The 24090-nt window shown below is 35.8% G+C and overlaps 1 protein-coding gene and 1 long non-coding RNA gene across 3 annotated transcripts in view; one reads left to right on the top strand and one right to left on the bottom strand.

Annotated features, from left to right (window-relative positions):
- LOC141376810 (uncharacterized) overlaps positions 1–24090 on the bottom strand; it is a 100661-nt gene that overhangs the window by 6427 nt on the left and 70144 nt on the right. The window contains exon 4 of the long non-coding RNA XR_012388033.1: positions 2520–2610. This is a non-coding gene — a long non-coding RNA (uncharacterized lncRNA). The remainder of the gene's footprint in view (positions 1–2519; positions 2611–24090) is intronic.
- Positions 1–24090, top strand: part of zeb1b (zinc finger E-box binding homeobox 1b) — a 101451-nt gene that overhangs the window by 20246 nt on the left and 57115 nt on the right.

Here is a 24090-nt window from a genome sequence, read left to right as displayed (position 1 = left end):
AAGACCATAAAACAACAAAGTAATTAATTGCTTCCAAAATTACTGTATAAAAGCAAACTATTCAAGTATTAAATGGGAAGTAATTACTTTTTATTAGATTCACAGCAGCATTACGGTTCACTTAAATTAAAATCATTTATGTACTGTAACAGGAAATAACTATTAATTAAACAATATGTAATAAAATAAAAAATAATTATTTAATATGAAACAGAAAATATTCAAACGAATTCAAACCAATGAAAATGTCAAGTAACTCAAATGTACAGCATATCTGAGATAAACACTTTGCGGGACATAAAGAGACAGAACCCTAACCCTAACCCTAAAGAAAGAAATGTAAAACCCAAAACTAGTGGTCTGCATTTGATTAAAACATCACCTAGTGACATATTACAGCCAGTCTTGCACAAAATACACTAAAAGAAGATGCTGTCACCCCAATTAAAATGCTTCTCGAGGGTCTGTGTGTTCTGTACAAGCGCGAGTGTGTGCACCAACAGACAGTCTTGTCATGGGATGATGAATATGTTTAAGCGGTGTTTAGCAAACTGTTTGTTTCTGCTCTGCAGCTCCATATGTTTGCCTCAGGTCCCCACAGGTTTCCTCTGATGTCATCTATCCATGTGCTAAATGGCATCCAGGGAATTTCTCACCTCCGCCAGTAATAATTATCCTGGGGTCCCGTGCGAGGCTGAGAGGATGTCATTGCACCGTTTCCTTTTAAAACGCCCCTAATGTGAACCAGATTTGGGTTTGGCTCTCTCTCTCTTTACGTGATCCGGACATCTTTTAAGCTGTCAGACTCCCTCACCCCTCCTCTGCCCGTCTGCACCTGGCACCTGATGGTATCAGAGCCTCCCACGTACATTTCAGCCAATCACAGGGCAAGGAGTGCTATCCCTCCTGTATTTGCAGTACACAGCATTTGGCCTTGCCAAGTTTACCTGATAGTTACCTGATACTGAACTGAGGTTAGGCATCCAGAGCAAATAAACGTCTTGTGTAATAATCTTGCTTCGTGCCTTGACCCAATTGGTGGTTAATTTCTTGCAGTTTTACATCACAATAAGGTGAAATGATGCTTGCAAGCTATTATTCTGAAAGAAATGAAATATTTTTTTTGCATCAGGAATTGATTGGATTGAGGCAGAGAGTGTTTTATTGCATTTTGATTGAAGATTACAAACATTTCTTTTTTTTTTGTATTGGAAACGGAACAATGAATTGTGCTTCATAAGGCCAGAAGAATACGTTCAGATAATACATGAGGTTGATTCTGATTTCAGATGTGTTATTGGTTAATTTTAGTGGATATCTTTTGCCCATAATGTGTGTGTGTGTGTGTGTGTGTGTGTGTGTGTGTGTGTGTGTGTGTGTGTGTGTGTGTGTGTGTGTTTTAGCTGATCTAGCGATGATGCTCTCTGTCCAGACATGGCAGATTAAAGTCCACCTGTCCTGACTCAGGTGTTTGCAGTCAAAACAAACGCTGACCTTGCAGTGTTCACCTGTGTGCTGTGTTTACCTGGTTACAACACTGACAAGAAGTGATGACTGAACTTGGGTCCAAACATCTGCATGACTAAACGTCGGTTAGCTTTTTTTTGGGGTTGTTTGCACTTCTAAAGTTTATGATTTCATTCATTGTATTGGATTTTATTGTTTTTACTTGTGATTAATTTCAGAAACACTTTAAAGTGGGATTCAATCAGCTAATCCATGTGTATATTGAACCTGAAGAATACGTTCTATATATACTAACACATTATAATACTTTAGAAAAGAATGGTCATATTGTTGCAGAAGCAAAGTGTTAAGTTTACAAAGTGACTAGCATGCAAAGAAAAAATCTTATTGTTGTGTTTGTAAATTCAATAGGGATTGTTTTGACAGTGTTGACAGTCATCTGCATCCAAAATGTTTCAAAAACAGTTTTCAGTACACTGTTATTGTGTTAAATGACAAAGTAATTGTGTCAAATGAAAATTCTGTCATTACTTACTCTACACGTGTTCCAAAATGTCTTTTTTTCTGTTGTTATTATTGTTCTGATATTTTGAGGAGCGCTGAAAACCAATAGCCATCAGCTTTTCTTTCACTATGGATGTTGGTCACAGTTACCAACATTTTCAAAATATCTTTTGGAACCGAGTATGTTTTGTCTCCCTTTTACACTATAAATGCTGTAAGCATTGTCCATTGTTCCTAATGCCTAATTAATATATTCATTTGAACCTTTCCTTTAGTTGCATTGTTTTCTTCGTCTTCACCTCAGTAACATGTTTTAGTCTGAAAAACTCCCAAGGTCCACTTAACATTTTCAGCACACTTTCGTAATGTGTTTGAAAACGCTGTTAGACCTTTTTGTTCTCACAATGCTTTCACAGTTCTTCTGCCGCTCCCAGCTTCCCTGAACAAATCCACTACACTTTTTTTCAATGTCCTTTAATGTTCCCGGCCACCCTTAACACTTAAATAACATAATCACAGTGCTTTCACAACATTTTCCCTGCTCTTACAGAGTACGGCAGCTGCCGCTCGGCTTCCCGTCCAACTACAGCAGGTGCTGCAGACTCACAGGAATTCCGCTACACGTCTCATAAATAACACCTGACAAAAGAGAGAGAGAGAGAGAGAGAGAGAGAGAGAGAGAGCGAGAGGGGAGACATGGTACCTTTGATGATTTAGACTGAAAAACTTCAGCAGACATGGATTCTGAATTACTTTGCTTTTAAGAAACAGAAACAGGTCAGTGAGGCAGAAGAATGTTAGAACTGCACCAAATGAAATGATCCATGAGGGTTTGTCTGCATGGAGAGAGAGAGTGAGGGGGGAAAAGACAATGCAAGACAATGGCTTTGTCCAAAACTATAAGAGCTACCCGTATGTCCAATCAGCCAGTGATTTCACAGGCAGGGCTTTTCTATGAAGTTACATAAGGCAACATTTCAGCATGAGGAGCACAGTTTTGCCTCAGTTATCTCTCATATTACTACTTATTATCAGGGCCAGACAGAATCTGACTTTTTTGCCCGTTGATTGATATAAGTTTTATAACATTTTTTTATTTTTTTTATAAAAAAACGAAATAATAATAATTTGCAAATTTCTGTGGAGTGTTTTTAAAAGTATAAAGGAGCTGAAAACTTAATAAAAAAACATACTTTTTGTTTAAAATAGAAATTCAATCTGTTAGGTCCACTTATTACGTAAACAATGCAATTCTATCAATACAACATCCTCTAAAATACATAGAAAATGTTACTTTACAAATTGTATTATAGAGAAAGCATCTAAATATTTAAATAATATTAAAAAATATGACATATATATTTAAAAAATCTGAATGTATAATATAGGCCTTTATACAACTAAATAGATGGAATGACACAGGGTCAACAATCTGCAAAGTTTTCTGCACATTTCTGTGGGTACAGATTCTGTGTGGACCTACTAATTATAAATAGCTAATAAGAGAGTTGTTATAGTGGTCAAGCATGGAATAGGATTCTTATAGTCAGTTAAATGTCTGTTGAAGGAGCAGTATCAACAGATATCAAACAGACAGTCTACTTATACTTAAATGAACCATCAAAATAAAGTGTTGCTAATAAATTAAATGTAATATTTAATCCTTGTCTCCTACATAAGTGCATTGTATTTTATGACGGTATAATGGTATTGAAACGGATACCGTTGCTATTTTTAGATACCGCGGTATACCATATTACCACCCAAGCCTAATTGTGATGCTTGTTTTTAATAAAAAAATGCAAAATAATTCAAGTATATGCAGTATATCAGGGCACTGAATCACATTTAGTGTCTTATACACTCAACGTCACTAAATGGCCATTGGTACTGCTAATAAGGAGGTGTCTTGTGTGAAAATATATGCAGAAATTATATTTAGGAAATATCTCAGTTTTATTATGTTATTATAAGCTCACCATTAGGGTGAGGAACAGAAGGTACGGCCTCACCTTTACGCTGCATTCCCAGATTGAAAAAAATATATTTTGTTTTTGTAATCTGCCAATTTGGTTTTATCATTTGTCCATTTTTCTCGCTCCCTTAAATCAAGCTTTTAAGCTTGGTATCGGCTGAAAGCGTAGAGGTCACAAAAAGGATAAAAAAAAAAAGCAAATGGATGTGTTGGTTAATGGATGCAGATGAGAACATGAAAGAGTGCTTGTGAATTCAAATCGAAAAGCAGGGAGTGCATTGTTCTGTTCTCTAGGAGTTTATAATTCCATAAAAGAAAAGCGGGCGACTGTGTTAATTGTGCTGTTAAAAGCTGCTAACGTCGTCACGAGTGACATTGAATGAGTGTCTCAAAAAAGTGGCGGGCTAATAATTAAGAAGTGAACATTAATCAGGTTAGATTGGGCATGAATAGACATGTGTAAAGTGATTAATTGAATCATTACGGCGTTCCTCTAGCCCTGTTTTGCTTTCCTCAGAGGTTATTTACAAAAAGGCTGAAGTTACTGATGCTTGGACGTGGCATATTTTTAGCTAAATGAATCAGTTCATCAATCTGTCTGTAAACTGTCCTTTGCTGATGCCACCAGCTGGAATGGTTCTCTGATGGGAATCTTAATGTCTGGCTTAACATGAAAGATTTTGATTGTGCTTGTATTTCACTTAGTAGAAGTCAGTCATGGACACAAAACCGAGAATGAAAACAGACACTGCTATTCGCTGAAATACATTTGGGGAAATATATAGTAGTGTCTTCAGTTAGGATCATACAGTCAAAAATATTTTAAAACTCCTTATTTAAATGAGATGAAACAACACAGTTCTAAAGATTGTTTGGGACAACTTAATTGTTTTATGTTCAATCCACTTAAATTTGTAAACACAGTTAAGTTAAATTAATCGGTTTGTGTTGGGACAATGTGAGTGAATGAATGAATACGTACATTGTAAAAATGTGGTGTTTCCCACAATTCCATCATGTTGTCCCAAGACAAAACTATTAAGTTAACTTAATTGTGTGTCCAAAAATTTAAGTGAATTGAACATTGGACAATATAATTGTCCCCCCTCAAAAAATGTATGAATTGTGTAAACTCTTTTAAAATGAGTAGTTTGAGCAAGCAGCAAAAGTCATTTTTGATTGGTATAAAATGCGATCTACACTTCAAAACGGTAATTGGGTTTTATTTAACTATGCATAGAAACATAAAAGTGCAGAAAAAATATACAGAAGATAGAATGGCCAGTTAATAATATTTCATTGTCTCTCTCTATTCGATTAGCAGCCATTCTTCTGCACATTTCTCTATAAGAATGTTTTTTGCATCTTACAAAGGAAGCAACTGAAACACAGAGCACATACAGAAGTTTAACACTCTCCAAGGACAACTATACGGTTAGAAAATCTACATCAACATAATAGGAGAGAGTTTGAATAAAGACTGAAGGATACATTTTCCTTGTCCAGACATTACTTTTCACCATTACTGTAGCTAAACACGATTTTCAATAGATTCCATTCAAAGGTTTGGTGTCAATAGGGTTGACTAATTGGATTTAAGCCTTTTATATGTTCACCTTTTTTATTAAGCAATGTTAAAAAGTAATAATGTGAAATATGATCGCCACACAATGCACTTCATTACATTTACAGTGATGTTTTGCATGGTTATTTTTATTGAATGTACAATTGAAGAGTTTAAATGCAAAAACCTCTAAGGGTCGTCTAAAATTATTATCTAAAATGAGCATGTTTATCATTCTGTTGTATGTAGTTTCAGTTATAATTACTCTTAGTGCAAAGAATACATTATTTTCTTTGCTTTTAAAGTGAAATTATTAAACAGAAACATGGGAGGCTGGGAAAAACGCAAATTTTAGAGGAAAACTTCAGACGGCACTTAGAGGTTTTTGCATCTGAACCCTTAAACATGGACCTACAGTAAACAGAATTCAAACAAACTGACTTTTCAAACTTCTCTACTCACTTCTCTACCGCTTCTGAATGCACTGCGCAGGCTTGTTTATTTAAGCTTACCATGGGAACGGTAACGTGGATGAGACTGAACGAGTCTGTGATGTAAACATGACTGATGTCATGTTTATACCGTGTAATAAGATGCGTTTTGGTTGATCGGATCACAGGTAAAACAAGAGACGCATTCCTGTTTAAATCTTCCATTTAAATGAGGTTTAAGTCTTTTGTCCACTTCCAATCATGTTGTACTACACTTCTCCGATCTTTAAATCTAATACGAGAAAAAAACTATCAATTATGTACTTTTTGTCAAAGATTGTACAGTTAGCACTAAAGCAATTAAACACCCATGATCACGCTCTGCAGGTTTTTTCCTTTTATACTTCCTAGTACAGAATTTATACTGTTTTACAGTTTTAACATGTATACTATATACACTGTGGTCTTCATTGAATTTGGTTAGATAGATTTATACTGGCTGATGTATGAATAAAAACAATGCAAAGTATCAGGAATTTATCATGAGAAAAATATTATGCAAAAATGTATTAACAGCACTAATGACTTCATCTGTTAAATAAAATATACACAACAAAACAAACAAACAAAACAAAAAACAAACAATTAAATCATATGAGCTGCAAGAGAGTGCTGTGTGAAGAAAATAAAGCCGCTTCAGCACAATGCAAAAAAATTATTTGTTGTCAGTATTTTTATTTTATCAAAAAAAAATACATATGTTTTGGACAAAATGAAGTATAAAATTTAAGACATTTCTTAGTTATAAATACAGTGCTTTATATTGGCAGAAGAATTACATTTTAGAATATACAAATGAGTATTGTAGCTGCTGTTCTTATTTGTGCCCAATTTTTTAAAAATGGTTTCATGCATATATCCTTGTTAATAGCGTCATATATGAACATTGCATTTACTTTCTCCAGGTTTTTGATTTTTTTCTGAAAATCACATTTGAATATGCAGCAACTACAGTTGCCGGTGGGCAAATATGTTGTAAGCATTGTTCAATGTAAAAATGTAATAGGAAGAGATATGAAAACCAATTGATATGAACCCCTAAACAATCATATAGTTTCATGACTATGAAAAGACAAAGAACTAATTCATTTGTCTCACAGTGATGAAACACACACCAGTATCCCCAGCAGACTATTGTGTGTCAAAAGGATAAAAGAAAGTAAAGTTAAGAATTATATTTATTTCAATATTTGTAATAATATTTGTAAAAAAATCTTCCCCTACAAGAGTTTTCAAAATCATGAAGTTTCAGTGACCTGATACTTTGTGAGTGGATGAACAGTCAAACTGTGTAGAAAAAGCAGAGATTTAGACACTATCTATGTCTGTGTGGACAGCAGGGCTTAAGGTTGTAACTGAATTTAGTTGTAGCTTTCTCTTTTTCTTTAGTGATTCAGCAGTTCATTATTCTCTGTGTTATTTTAAATCTTTGTGGGAGAGGGAACAGTAGGAGAAGTTAACTTTACTTTGACGATTTTGCTGTGTATAAAATTATGTATAAAAAAAGTCTACTTTAAAGTAAAGATATTAGTTAAAGGGTTATTTTAAAAAGGGGTATTATGAAAGTAAAAAAAAAACAAAAATTAAACAAGGCTAATAACCTTGACTTATTAACTTACATTATACCCTAATCCACCATTATCTATGTACTTACAAGGTATTTGCTCACTGGCAACTATAGTTTCAACTTAAACATTTGACAAACTATACACAAAACTATAGATCTCTTGAAAGATTTGTTTTGTTTGATGAATCTAGAGACCTTCAATTAGAGGTAGGACGTTGACAGCCTCATGCAACAGGAAGTAAATCAATTCTTTTTTTCTTTCATGAAATCTTTTATTTGGTTGTTTGCTTGCATGTCACTGAGAAATTAAACATGGATAACATGTGGAAAATTACTTAGAAAAGGAAAATGGCAACTATGAACTTGGGCAAGTATAGTTGCCGGTGTGCTTAAATGGATTAACAGCCAAAAAGTTAAGTTCTGTGTCCAGTTGATGACACACAGGGCAACTTTTTGAGCAGTGTTGTTGGACAATATTGTGTAGAGTGATGTTGCTTGGCTACTTTTCTGCTGAAAATTAGTAACATTTTTACAAAACAACTATGCAAGTTATTTTGTATAGATGTATACATCATGTTTGTTAAGTTAACCCCGTAAAACTAAAACAGGAAGTGGTAATGAATACTTTTTGCTTTAGTACATATTTTAGGCTGTCCTTTTCTTTCTACTTTAAAACAAAAGTGTAGTCTGTACTTCAACTTTTACCTTTTAAACATGAGTATCTGCACTTCTACTTGAGTAAATGATGTGTGTCCTTTTGCCACCTTGGTAGGTCATTAACTGAAAGTCTAATTAAATGAAGTATGGCCCAGTCCTGGCCCAAATGTACCCTATGATGAGTCAGTGTCTGCTTTGAGTGACCCCCATCCGGGCCAATGCAAACAAAACCAGGAAGAGACAAAGACAGATTACTTACCCAGGATGCACAGCCTAAGGTCCTGCCCCCTCACAACTAAACAAAGCAACAAAAAAACTAAACAAACAAGGAAGTGTATGTAACTTTAGCATACGTGTGTGATTGCTGCTGACGGTACAGTGGAATGACACTTTTAACTGCACAAATCGAATTATGATTTCAATCTTAACAAGCGTCTCTCTTGAAAACCCAGAGTGTTGAAAGGATCCAGTCACACACTGGATCTCTGTTTCATCCAATTCCTCTCACTAATACCAAAGTCTTGCAACACTGCTTTTGAGGCAACACTGTGTGCATGCCAACGAGCCTCTGTCTCCTTTTGTGCTGTTTTCACTGACTGGCCTTATTCACGCTCTGGGATAAATAAGCCTCATTCATGACCGATGAAAGCCAGAGTCTGCCCTCACTGGCACAGACGGCCCCTCTGCATGTTCCTGCCTGGCATCCGCTCGCCTCAGAGGGCACTGCCAGCCCGACTCGCCACCCTGCCATCTTCATTGTGCTCAGACAATCAGCAAGCAAGTTATCAAGACTTTAATAAGTCATCGATGGCAGCATCAGCTCATTTTTAAAGTGTTTATGGATTAGATGTCGCATTTTGGTGTCTGCATCAAATTAAATGTATAAAATGGATATGCTAAGAAAGTAAAATATAAGTGAAATATTGTTCTATTGTCATTAAGAGTAACACATTTTGTTAAAATGAAAATTATTTTGACGTTTAAAACAAAACAAAAATGTCAAACTAATTTATTCTAAATTTCTTTTATAATTTTTGAACGATTTCCACTTTCTACCAAAACTTCTTGCTTGAACTGGATAAAAACAAGTGGTGTGAAACAGAATAAACTAAATATTTTTAATTTGATTACAATTAATTAGTATTTCAAAGCTACAAAATGATCCTTAAATAGTGTTTACAATGTGATCAAATTGTCTTTTTAAATTACTTTGTTATTTTAAGAACACAATCTAATGTATGGAAGAATCGAAATGTAAAGCTTTATGTTAAATATAAAGGTTTCACCATACACAGGGAAACTTTAATTCATATTTTGCTAATTTATTATTTGTTTGTTTTTTTAAACAGTGCAGTGTTTATATGGTGTAACTTTAGTTTAGCATATACTATAGCAAATACAGTATTATCTCAGCATATACACTCACCGGCCACTTTATTAGGTACACCTTACTAGAACAGAGTTGGACCCCTTTTATTCATCAGATATTTAATGCAGCAGATATCGAGACTGGTCAGACCACGCAATGTTTTTAGATGCTCTTCTGCATACCTCCGTTGTAACAAATGGTTATTTGAGTTACTGTTGCCTTTCTATCAGCTCAAGCTTGTCTGGCCATTCTCCTCTGACCTCTGGCATCAACAAGGCAGATGATGGTTGTGCGTGAAAATCCCAGTAGATCAGCAGTTTCTGAAATACTCAGACTAGCTCGTCTGGCACCAACAACCATGCCATGTTCAAAGTCACTTAAATCACCTTTCTTCCTCATTCTGATGCTTAGTTTGAACTGCAGCAGATCCTCTTAATCATGCCCACATGCCTAAACACATTGAGTTGCTGCCATGTGATTGGCTGATTAGAAATTTGCGTTAACCGAGCAGGTTGACAGGTGTACCTAATAAAGTGGCCGGTGAGTATAGGTATGTTGGATAAAATTATAATATTAACTAGAAAACTAAAAAAAAAACCTGCACACCGCTTGATTTCACAAAAATATTTTAATTACTGTTTCAATAATTTAACTATAACACTCATTTATAAACAGAACAGTTCACTCAAAATCATTTACTCATCTTCATATCATTTTCAAATAGCACCATCTGAGACATATTTGCTTATGTGATTGTATAAAAACTGTTTTGACTGTATAAGGAAAGTCAATGTGGTCCAAAATAGCAATCTATAAAATAATTTAGAAACCATAAGTCATACAGGTTTGGATTGAAGAATGTCGGATGACTAAATGATGACGGCATTGTCATTTTTAGGAGAACTAGTTCAGAATGACTGTCTGCGTTCTCATTGGTAGTTACTGCATCATGTCATTGTGCATTTGCATAAAGCTTGACTTCTGTTCCGCGTTGTCTCATAACTAGCATTTGGTTGAATTGTCATTATGAAAATGAATTGCTTCACATCTTCTTGTCACTACAGATTGTGATTTTCTTTTATTTAGAAGTTATCATGACATTCATTTAACAAAGAAGTCTGAATCTTTCAGGGTTTAATGTGTGCGTTGTCTTAAAAAAGGAAGAGGCGTGCACTATTAAGCAACAGTCTGACAGGCAGAGGACAGAAGAAGAGGAGTGAAAGGAAGAAGGCAACTGAAAGGGCGAGGAATGGGAATGCACCCATGAGATAAGCGTGTGAGACTCACATGGTTGGCCGTGCGTGCGTGCGTGTGTGTGTGTGTGTGTGTGTGTGTGTGTGTGTGTGTGTGTGTTTGTGTGTGTGGATGATTTGGTTTGTGCATGCATTCCTAACCTCCACCTGAATGCTGACCTTACTCTGAACTAGAAATGCATCTTTTTTTCCTCCGATTTACCCTGCACATGTCTTCATGGGTATTAACATTTCTCTATATTGCAAGATTGGAGGGCTTGTTTGAGAACAGACACTTGTTGTTATCTCTTCACCTCCACTTGTCATTTTTGTAGCATCGCTTCTCCTGAGCTTCACATTTGCTGACCTTTTCCGTCCTGCAGTTTTGGTCTGGTCAAAGAGCACGGTTAGAAAAGCACAACACTGACAATTAAGTTCAACCGACCTAAAAACCTGATACATCAGGGATAATTAGAGTAATCAGGGTTCCCGTTAGCTTGAATTGAGATCTCTGAAGGGTGGAAGAGGGGTCTGAACATGTGGTAGACTGTACTTACCCTTTAATTTCGATTCTGTGTGGCCAATGTGCCCTCTGCCTGAGCTGTCATTTAGCACAGAGTCCTCTCTCAGTCCTAATTGAATCAAAGCCTAATAAATCTATTAAATCAAGGAGAATCTCTTTAGCCCTACAGACGCTGTCTAGACGTTTATGGCCAGTGTGCCATGCCGGACCTTCGGAATTCACAAGCATTTATTCTTGTCATCTGCTTGATGTGAAGATGTGAGCTGATATTGGGTCATTTTGCGAGATGGTATTGGATGACTTGATTGATGATTAACTGGAGTGCTCATTTTGGCTGGTGTCACATTATTTATTTATAGTAGTGTGTGTGTGTTATATCTATAAAATGATTTACTCTATTGAATATTTATTTTATTTTAAACATCTTGAAAACAGAATTATTAGCCCCGCTTTGATTTTTTTTTCCTTTTTTTAAAATATTTCCCAAAAGATGTTTAACAGAGCAAGGACATTTTCACAGTATGTCTGATAATGTTTTTTCTTCTGGAGAAAGTTTTATTTGTTTTATTTCGGCTAGAATAAAAGCAGTTTTTAATTTTTTAAAACCCATTAAAAAAGGTCAAAATTATTAGCCCCTTAATGCTATTTTTTCGATAGTCTACAGAACAAACCATTGTTTTACAATAAGTTGCCCAATTACCCTAACCTGCCTAGTTAACCTAATGAACCTATTTAAGCATTTAAATGGCACTTAAGGCTGTATAAAAGTGTCTAGAAAAATATCTAGTCAAATATTATTTACTGTCATCATGCAAGGATAAAATAAATCGGTAGAAATTAGTTATTAAAACTATTATGATTAGAAATGTGTTGAAAAAATTCTCTCCGTTAAACAGAAATTGGGGAAAAAAATAAACAGGGGGGCTAATATTTCTGACTTCTACTGTATATTTATAGATGCTTTGGAAATTATTTGATTATTTGAAGTTATGACAAATTTATTGTTCTGAACTGATGCAACTGCACATAAATGTTTATTTCTAAATGATTTCAAATCATATATAAAGTATATATTTAATATGTATTACAGTATAAGTAGACAACTATAATGCAAATATAATGAAATCTTCACGATATTTTTAAGTTCATTATATATACTTATTTACATATTTTATCCAAAACATTCTTAGTTTATTGTTATGTATATAATAAAAAAATCTAATTGTATACATGTTGTATATGTGTATAATTATATTTAAATATATGATTAATTATTCAAAGTTAACTTTATAATAATAACTTAATGAATCCAAAACTCTACTATCTCTATTATTATTATTATTATATTATTATTATTATTATTATCTCCTTATTTATTTATTTTTATTTATTTATTATTTAATTAATGACATAATAACTAAATTGTTCTACATTTATGTATTTTTGGTCATATTTATGCATTTATGTGGTTACACCAGGAGTGCCCAATCTTTTTCTAATAAAGAAACAAAAACAAAGTTGATTGAGGGCTGTGGGCCAAAGTTAAATACACCAAACAGTATTATATTAAATTTGCCATGTGTAATTTCTTCATTAATTTGCTTATTATTTAAAAATAACTAGAAAATGCTGCTTGAAAACATATTAATGATGCAGTATCATCTTTAACATTTTATAATGAATTTATTATAGTAAAGACATAAACAGTCCTATTTATAACACAATGGAGTTCAATAAATACACTAGTCAAGCTGCTCCTGCCTTTGCCTTGATTTGCTCGCTGATGTCTTGTGCATTGTCCTCTATCTGTCAACAGTATTTGCATTCTGATTCAAAGTCTAATTCATTTACAACATTTAATTGAAACATTCAGTTCTTTGTAGCTCCTCAATTAAACAAAGAATCTAAGATTAGATTAGTTTCAACCAACTCCGCATCATTCTCTCTTTTTTCAGGCGGGCCAAAGCGCAGGCTCTACTTTGGGCATCTCTTGGTTAGAACAAATAATTGTTTATTTGCAATTTAAAATATCTTAAATGTTTCATTTCAATATTTAAAAAAAAATCAACAATTAGTCACCTTAGAGTTGTATCTGACATTTTTGTCAAAATTGAGTTATTGACATATTCTTATTAAATGACAACTTATTTACATTATGGGATGTTTTTTTATAAGTTGTTTACATTTTAAGACTTTTTTTATTTAAAAAACAAATGTTATATACATACTGTTTGCTATAGAATACAAAAACTTCAAAGCTCAATATCTCAAAACCATTCAGAACGCAGAAAGAACCTTATAATTCCAAGGTGACGAGTTATTGATTTGCTTTAAATGCTCCTCTGTCTGCCTCTCACCCATGCACAGGGTTTACCCCATAGAGTCATGGAGCAACGAAGCATCCCATTTAGAGAGATTAACTTACAACAACACCATGTGTAATGATGATCTTGTGGCCTGGCTGGTTATTAATACGTAAATACGGCGGATTAGTCTGCTTGCAGGCTTGCGCTGGGAGACCAGGATTACGGAAAAGCGCAGGAGTTTTGCTGCATGTCGCTTGCCTCGATCACACGCACATGTGTGCGCAAATACACAGACCACCTGAAGCACTCAGAGAGAGGATGATTAGTTCATGGTTAATCTTCTCTATTGAGGTTGATCTCTGTATGTCTGATGCCACCCCTCCCCCAATTACACACAAGTATGGCCCGCCAGATAATGTCCAGGTCAAACACGCTTTTACCCGCTAAGCTTTTACATTAAACTCTGGCCACTGGACTGTTTCAGGCCATGCATTACACACACACACACACACACACACACTCAAATTCACAAGCATTCAAACAGCAGATGGAATGGAGGGACACTGGAGGGAATCTGCATGCTTTTCCTACTTGGAAAACTGTTTGCTTGTTCGCATCAGCCATAGGCTTCCAAACTGGCTCACATCAAAAGCCACGTCTCTCCAGTCACATGGTCTGCACAGGAAACATGATAATAGCTCCAATCATGCTGATTCAATCAGGGCTTCTCCTCCAGCATTCTGGAGCTAAATAGTTCCTTGTTGACTACGTACACTCACAACTCTGCAAAAATCTCAAGCTCTAGGCTAATGCACAAGAAACACAAGGGAATAGCAGTAGGATTCAGTAAAACCACTCAATTCTTTTTCTTATTATTATTTGTGTGTGTGTGTGTGTGTGTGTGTGTGTAAAGCAAATAATTTGGCAGCAACTGCATCTAAGCATGTAGATGTGGCCAAGATGATCTGCTAAATTTAAAACCAAGCATCATAATTGGGAAGAAATGTGACTTAAGGGTGCACTTAGACTATGCTATCTATTTAAACCTTGCCCAGTCACATTTACTGGTTCGTTTGACAAGTGTGCGGTTGGGCTTTGGCATTGTTTGCTTGAGTGCAAAGTGCGCCTGAGCCTAAAACTAAAGTTTTGATGTCACTTTTAAGGGACTGTTTCATATGGATTTATTAATCATTTTTACTTTTCAATGATCGGGAACTGTCATGGTTTATTAAAGACCCAAACCCCTTCAGCCAACCTCCTTATACGTACAGCACAAGGACTTTTATGATAATATAGGATAGTCAAAAGTGGTGCATGTGTTCGGCAAAATATTTGACTGCTTGTCACTGCATTTCAAACAACTAAAATGATATATAACTGAAGCGATCTCCACTGTGCTGAGCGAGAGCGCTTCTGTTGCTTCCTGCTGCTATTCTAGTAGCATTTTCATGCACAACCCTCTCTAGGTTTTATAAAGAATTGTCTGGAAAAATCCAGCATTAGTTCTTTGCAGCAAAAATGCATTGTTAATGCCAGAAATAATAATAAAAAAATTTAATAAAAAAAGAATGACCAGCAACTCAAATACCCACATATTATAACCAAACCTTGAAGCAGGTGAGCTTCAGCAGCAGAAGAGCACACACGGGCGACACTCCTGTCAACAGCAAACTAAGCTTTCAATTTGCACAGGCTCATAAAAATTGTACAATAGAAGATTGAAAAAATGTTTATCTGATCAGAAAAGTCTTGCTGGGACATTCCAAGAACTGTAGACAATTTATACAAATTTTTAGTACCAACAATGCCTTGTTTAAAAGCCACAGCCTACCCTGGGCACGGTCGGATAGCATAGTGTGAGTGCACCCTTAAGCAGGTCGCACACCAGAAGCACCGCTCGGCGACACGGCGCGCGCATGACAGTTTAAAGTATCACACACCAGACGCGCACATTCGAATGATATTCAACATGAAACTAATCAGATGTCGTTCTGTGGCGCGGCTGAAAATGAACTGCGTCCTGAGCCATGGCCGGGCGCCGCCGACAGCCGCCGACTTGCGGCGCCGGTGTGTGTATCCTGATAAAAACCTATGTTTAGAATTCTAAAATGCATGGCGCTGCGTGGCGCTTCTGGTGTGCGACCTGCTTTAGTATTGAACAAAATCTCTAAGAAATGTTTCCAGCACCTTGTTGAATCATTGCCACAAATAATATCAGGGTCAGTTCTTAGGGTGAAAGAGTACTAGCAAGGTGTACCAACCTACTTTATAAATACAGTTAGCGTAGACCATATTTCATTCTTCTGAGGGTAACAGATTCACAGGGGCCTTGTGTAACCCTACCATGGCTCTGCTGCTGTGGGTCAGCCTTGCGATTAGTGCAGCTCAATCCATCTCTGTTATGGCTGAAATAGCTCCACAAGAAGTAGTAAGCACAACCTCCTGACCCAAAAATGAGGGGCTTAAGAGACCAGCTGTGTGTGTGCGTGTGTGTGTGTTGGCCAGGAGAACGAGAATGCATGTTTCAAAGGTTAAGCCTTTATATGTGTGCATGTGGGAGAGATTTGTAAGAGAGGAGAAGAACAGGTAAAAGTGTAGCGATAAACCCTATTTATAAATCCCTCTTCCTTTAGCATCTATCTCTTCTAATCTCTCTCTCTCTCCTGTCCTGTGTCTTCCCGTTCACTTCCTTCCTCTCGCTGTGCTTCCTCTCGCTCATTCGCATCGCAATGCATACAATTGTGTACCTGAGGAAGGTTTTATCACCTTTCTGTCGCTGTTGCTGGTTTGTTATCATGCACGATTAATGAGGTTGTTGTACGAAACAATGCAGACTAACCACGAACACATTTATCCACCCTATCATCGCAGGGTGTGTCTTCCTGGGAGAGGACACAGGAAACCAAAGAGAGCGAGCGATGGTGCACCAATTAAACAAACGCTCTTCAGACTGTGTGTGTGTGTGTGTTTCCATCTACTCAAAATGTACTCATCTCCTCTTTTTTTCATTCACACTCACTCACACTCCCACACACTCAGGGCGGCATCATAGACAATCATCGTGTCTGAGGACATGGCACAGGAAATCAGGGTTGTCTTGGAAACGGGGCCTTATTGATTAAGTGGTCATCATCGCTCGGCACATGTGGCTCAGAGGTGGACAGGGTATTACAACTCTCTCCTCTTTTGTTCGGTCTTTTGTGTCATGTTTATGTTTCATTTTCCTCATCCAAATCCCCGGCAGGTGTTTGTCGGTCCCGCATGGTAATCTTCATTTGTTTTGTTTTTTGTTTTGTTTTCAATACAGCGCATTACTCCCCTGCCCATGTTTTTTAGTGGTGTTGGTTCCAGAAGTATTTTACCCCAAATGATAAAAACAACAACGACAAAAGATTATGAGCCAGACCAAACAAAGCGACCATAACAAAAAAAAAATGTGGTAGGTAGAGCAATATGTACTTTAACAGCCTTAATAAGACAGCATTAGAAGTACAATCCCATGAAGCATTACGAATGACAACATCTTAATACAAAAATGAGAAGTATATATTTATATTTAAATATGTAAATATATGGAAGATCGTCTTAATTACATAATTTGTGGTACTTCATGGAAGTGGGCAGAGATGGTGGGAGGCGTGCGTTGTGTCCCACTAGAGACAATATACAGTCATAACGCACTGCTATGAGTGTGATATTGTATTTATACAACAGTTCAACAACATAGTCATGTAGATAAAAAAGAAAATTAAACATGGAGACTTGGAGAGTCTAAAAATCCTTTTGTATGAGGAACTTCTTTCTTCCGCCATTTATTTACACCTGCAGCTGACGTTAGAAACGCAGAAACCATTGCTACCTCACCAACATTACTTTAGAGCTAGTGTTTGAATGATTCTCTAGCGTAATGTCTAAAGTAATGACTAAACAGGTGATTTTGTTCACATCTTTGAAATTTGTTTTTACTTCTTATAAATTTGGGACTAGGTTGAAGAAAAGTGACTGAGTGAGTAAAACTTGATTTATCATTTCTTGTTTCAAATCTATTTATCAATGGAGAAAATAAATGGAATTTTTATATTCCTGTACCTGACTGTTGTATTCAGTTGAGTGTGTTTATTATTATCATAACTACTGGGCACAGTTGAACACTTTACATTAACAGAGTATTATTGTACAAAAAAAAGATAAAAAAAGAATAGAAAAGATAAAAAGAAAGATTTTTTCAATATTTTTTCCAATATATTAGGAAAAACTGAAAATTAAGAAAGATTTTTATACTTTAAAAACAAATAGAATCATTTTGACATTTATTGTTTTTTTTATTTTAAAATTGAACCTAATTATAAGATTTTTTTTCTCTTTAGTTCAGGTTTTCACAGGATTTCCTTCATTATTTGATCTTTTTCCTAAAACTCAGATAATACACTGAAAACTACAAATAGTGAACCTAAATTAGACATAAACTGAGTTAATAATTAAAACCTTGATAACTCATAAAAAACTGACACAAACAGCAGTTTCTTATTGTTTGCTGCTACAAAAGCAGAGCAAGCATCTCTCTCACTCGCCGTCTCTTTTTGATGCTTCTACAATTCCTCATTTGATATTTAACTCTCTTTTTGCATTTGCCATGTGCTTCTGTTCTCTCCCCATGGTTCTGCCAGCTTTACAGTCTGACTGTCAGATGTCAGATGTTTTGATCTCTGTCATGGAGCAGTCAAAGGATTTTCGAATGCTAGCATTGGGATTTACAGTAGGAAATCAGGACAGAAGCACAGTACCTTTTCTCTTTTTTTTTGCCGTTGGCTGGCAGTGTGGTATTTTGAGTTTAGACAGATTAAGTCAGGGTCCTGAGGTCATTTAGATTCTGAAAAGGCTTTTATGGTTTATATGAATCGAGCTTTAGGTCATAGGTGTTTGAAGAGTAGCCAGGCTTAATAAACGCACTAAATAATGTCTGAAATCTAAATGTAGAGATGTAATGTGTTTATGTAAAGTTAAAAGAAATTATTAAATTATAAAGTATAAATAACATAGGCTAACTACAACCTTTAATCATTATTATTTTGTAATGTAATGTATAAAATGTAAATAGCTCAATGTAAAATAATAAATAAATAAAACAAAATCCAAAACAATATGCAAATAGAAAGTTATGTACACAAGACATTTAAAGACATAGTTTACACAAAAATTTAAATTCTGGCATCCCTTTAGGAGTGTGTAGGAAGTTTCAATGTCATGTTTAGCTATGACAGCAGCTTTTATGTAACCTCACTGAACTGACACTGAATGTGTGTGTATCCTTTATGTTGTGTGGACCAAGTATAGTAAGTATAGTAAGTACATTTTGACCTTTTTGGGACATTTTTTTCTGTTTCCTTTGAGGAAAATGGCCCATAAATCATTCGTTTGAAAGAGTAAAAATGCAGAATGTTTCCTTTGGAGGTTGGGATTAGGGGTAGGGAGACAGAATATAAATTTTGTACAGTGAAAAAAAATCATTACATCTGTGGGAAGTTCCCAAAAAGATAGCTGTATGTGTGTATATGTATGTGTAATAGTTTATCATCTGCTGGTCTCATCTTCCAGAGGATTGAGACGCTGTGGAATGTAAACACACAAGCAAAATAAACAGCTATTATAGAACGCAGCCAGTGTACTTGTGCACGTGAGTAAGAAAGCCAGTGGATGTTGCCAAGTCTCTGTTAGTGGTGTAGTGTTCAACTGTTATATCTACAGTAAATGTATCAGCTGGGAGATCATTAGTGACACAGCCAGACCTTCAGACAGACAGCAGAAGGACTGCACACATATAAGATTTCACTGGCCATGGACTGCCAAGAGGACTTCTGACTGATACGTCGAGCAACCAATCACAGTCTAAATTTGTTCAGTGTTTAGGGGTTTGTTGTTGTAAAGCTGATGTCCATACAATGACAGACTGGCGTGTGCATTTCCATTTATATTAAAGGGTTAGTTCACATAAATTATATAATATTCTGTTATAAATTGCTCATTCCATGTTGTTCACATCGCCTAAACGCTTTATTCATTTTCCAACACAAATGAAGTATTTTAGATGAAATATTGGAGCTCCTTCATTCTCTATAGATTTATTACAATTAAAGAAATAGTGAAAATGTCAATTTTGCCATCATTTACTCTTCCTACACTTGTTCCAAACCAATTTGCACGTTTTTTTGTTCTTTGGAAGACAAAAGAAAATATTTTGAAGAATTTTGGAAACCTGTAACCATCGACTTACAAAATATTTGTATATTGTACTATGGATGTTAATGGTTTCAATTTAAAAAAAAAATGTGTTCTGGTTTAAAACAAGTCAAGAGTGAGGAAATCATTTTTGGGTGAACTTTCCCTTAAACATCCTTTCAGTAGTTGGCAGCGATGTCATTTACTAGATATTCAATGTGAGAAACGAAAATCAGACCAGTGCTCCAGTCACAACAATATATAGATAAAAGAATATATAATCTTTTGCACATTTTTAAGACCTACAAACTCAAATGTTCATCTAAGTTCAAACCAAGCACAAAGATATTAAAATTCAGCAGAATTCAACTAATCAGATGATGACTTTTTCAGTTTTTTAATCAGTATCGACCCATTCAGATAATGATGTGACGTGTAGATTGTTCTCCCTTGTTTAAAATGCTATAATTTAAATAACGACGAGCAAAAAAGATTCCATAATCTTGCCCTTCTCGGCATCAACTCAATAATAATAATAATAATATAATAATAAAAATATAATAATAAAAATAATAATAATTAATAATCCCTTATAATTATATAGCACTTTTCTGTGAGAGTTGCAGAGAGCTGGCTACAGGCATCAACTCAACTCAACATCAACTTTAAGTGGGGTGGAGAATAGTTTGAATCCTCCCTGATATCAGACTAACAGCATAGCCGGATAGCGGATGGCGTATTCAGTGTTTTTCTCCCAAAGTTTCTTCTTCATTCAATCCGTTAATCTTGCATTGCATCTCAACACAAGAGACGCAAGATATTTGCTTCTCATTTAGGGACAGCTCACCTTTCTCTTTGTGAGATATATCTGTGAGAACATGTGACACAGTTAAAGATAAATTATTAGTAGTAAAATAGTAGCAACTGATAAAGCACACCCACAGTTCACTGACACACCTGCTTCGATGCCAGCATTATGATTCCCAAATGATAACTTTTAAACTGTTTATGTGTTTTCCATTTTGTGTGCCTTATGCATCAGAGATTACCAATGGACATCTTCGATATTGGGGGGTGGGGCGCTAATTAATCCTGCAGAATTCAACCAATCTGATGATATCTCCAAAAGCTTTTCCCAATTTGTGTACCTGCCTTATGCATCAGACAATCCCCATGGACATGACGTCTGAAGCTGAGACTAGAAGATCACAAGCTTCACTGTCTGAACTCCCATTGGCATTTGCCATATTTGCATAAAGTTGAACTCTGCTCAACTTGGTCGAACCCTTCCTGCCACTCGTCTCACCTCAAATCGTCAACTCTCATTAAAAATGAATGCTTTTCAGCTGCACAAGTGTGACTTGCGCTTAAGAGAGTCACGTAGAGGTAACATTTCTGCAGCACTTTCACACACAACAACCTTGCATAACCCAAGTCTGAAAGTTGCAACACAATCTGATCGGACACAAATTAGCTCCAAATTTTCTTCAAATGCTTAGTTATCAGATTTAGTGTGACCATGGACCTTTTTCCAGATTAATCTTGCTTTAAATTTAAGCAGCAAAGCGTGAGAGAGTTTGGGGAGTGAAAGTGAGGCGCTCTTTTAAACATCACGTCATGGAAAACTCACAAGAAAAAAGCATATTGGTTCGTGGCGAGTTCAACAGGATATTGAGGTTCTTCCTGCCAAGGTCATGACCCAGGAAGTACATTACCTCAGATAAGGGCTGGTGGGAATTCAGCCATTGTGGCTGTGTCACGAAAAGAGAGGATGTGGATAGTAGGATCTGTGTGTGAGAGAGAGATGCTGTGAAGGAAAGCTCAGCCAGACATTAGACTCTCTGTTTTCTTCCTCTTTATCTGGGATGCAGAGTAATGACACATGCTTACTGCTTGAAACAACATTACATGCTAGGTTTAAACTCGAGCAAATTCTTTGGTTAGAAAACAGATAATGTGATTTTACACATTAGAAAAGCAAATTTCTCTCATAAGTGTGAAAAACTTTGGCATCAGTGTGTTTCCCAGTGAGAAGTCCTATTTATTTGATCAAGGGTGTAGTATAATCAGTGGTGTGAAGTAACTAATTACAAATATTCAAATTATTGTAATCGAGTAGTTTTTATCAGAAATTGTAATTTACTGAGTAGTTTTTATAAATGTGTGCTTTTGCTTTTTCTTGAGTAGATTTTTAGTGCAGTTCTGGTACTTTTACTCCACTACTTTTCTTCAACCTGCGGTCACTGCTTCATTTTTTCTTATCTATGGGGATTAGAAAAATCAGTCCCGTGATTCCTGTCCAATCAAATCACACATACTGTAGAAAGTAAATGGCATCATAATGAACTACCTCAAGACATGTGTGATTTATAATTGCAGCAAACTGTTTGAAAGTGTTCAAGAAGAGGTCCAAAACCTTTACACGTATTGATCCAGAGACTGTTTAGATGCATGTCACTAATGAGAAGATGACGGATGTTTATTGTATGATGACCGAAATGGCTTTATACACCCAGCAATCACAAGATGTCAGAACTCAAGGTCAGGCCAACATCCAACCTAAAACCAACCAAATATAAACGTCTAATGATATTATAACTTGACTTTGTGAGGACGTTACCAGTATGACATCTATCACACGTCAAGTGGATTTTGGTTGCCATACACAAAAAAATGCAGGGTTCCACACAATTTTTTCATGTTGTCCAAACATAAACAGAGTCAACTTAATCGTTTTTACTAATTTTAATGGATTTAACAAAGTAATTAAACTGTCCTCAAAAAACCCTCAAGAATTATGTTGTTTCAACTCATTTAAAATAACTAGTTTAAACAAGCAGCAAAGGTCATTCTTTTCAGTGTACCTGAGGAAAAATTGTCAGTTTAAGATGTTGGCTCGACGTTGGATTTTGGTTACTTTCTAACACAACCTAAAGTCAACCAAATATCAATGTCATTTGATGTTGTTATTGGGCATCAAAATAACATTGTCCTTAGATGCTGAATTGTGGTCACCTGACATCACAACCTAAATCTAACCTAACATTAACGTCTTATGATGTTTTGTGCGTGCTGGGGAATAACTAAATGCACTACAGAATGTTACGTTTACTAGTTTAATACTAGTAAAGTTATGGAAATGTGACTATTTTTAATAACCTTTTAATATACGCATATACTGTACTATAACCTTAATATATTCTGTATTATTTGATAATTAGAATATCATCTAGAAGTTTTTATTGTTACTTTTGATCAATGGATGCGTCAGAACTTTTCCTCTGACTGCCAAACAATGGAAATCTAAGCCAATCATCACTTTTTCAGTAGCACATTGTTCACAGACACACTAATCATCATCACTGGTTAATTTTGTGTCTTGCCCCAGCCCCACACACACACACACACACACACACACACACACACACACACACACACACACACACACACACACACACCAGAGAAAGAGATCCGACAGCTGAGAGAGAGATGCTGCTCGCATAAAAACTGATTCAGTGTTCTCAACTATAGTAACACACAATTTATTGTCAGTAACAGCAACGGTGTTGTAGCAGGGGAAACTAGAACTCATTTGATTACTCGTTACTTAAAGTATCACCGTTAGTAACGCTGTTTATTTATAGCGCCGTTATTCCCATCACTGGTGCTTATACAGATAGAGAAATGTATACAATTAAAATTAACTTTCCCTCAGTTATACTCCAGTCAAAACAAACAAGACTGCATTTTTGAGTCTTCAGTGTTGGTTTACCTGACATCAGGACACTTTTTACTTGCTCTTACATGAATTATGAACCACAAGTAATTTCAAACTGCTAAAAACATAATTGCTCTCAGATATCTTGCATGAGCTAATACGCTAGCTAGTATGCTAGCCTGACCTCTCGCTCTTTCTCTCCCACTTTGAAACTGAGACGTTGATGACTTTGGTGTGTTTTTCTTTCCTTGTCCCTCTGTTCTTTTTTCTTCCTCTCCTTTCTTCCTCTCCTTTTTCCACCCTTTTTTAATTTCTCCTGCTACATCAAAGCACAGGCTGGTGTGTAGGCGGTTAAATATGGACCCAATGTCAACAAGCCCTCTACTTTTTTCACTTCTCTTCTTTTTCTTCCTCATCCGAGACCTGGAGGACATGCCCTCCAGCAAAAACACTACCTTTTCCTTTTTTTTTTCCAGTATTACATCCAATATAACATCTTTA

The sequence above is a fragment of the Danio rerio genome, chromosome 12, assembly GCF_049306965.1.
Source record: "Danio rerio strain Tuebingen ecotype United States chromosome 12, GRCz12tu, whole genome shotgun sequence".
NCBI lineage: Eukaryota > Metazoa > Chordata > Actinopteri > Cypriniformes > Danionidae > Danio > Danio rerio.
This window is presented reverse-complemented; position numbering and strand designations above follow the sequence as displayed.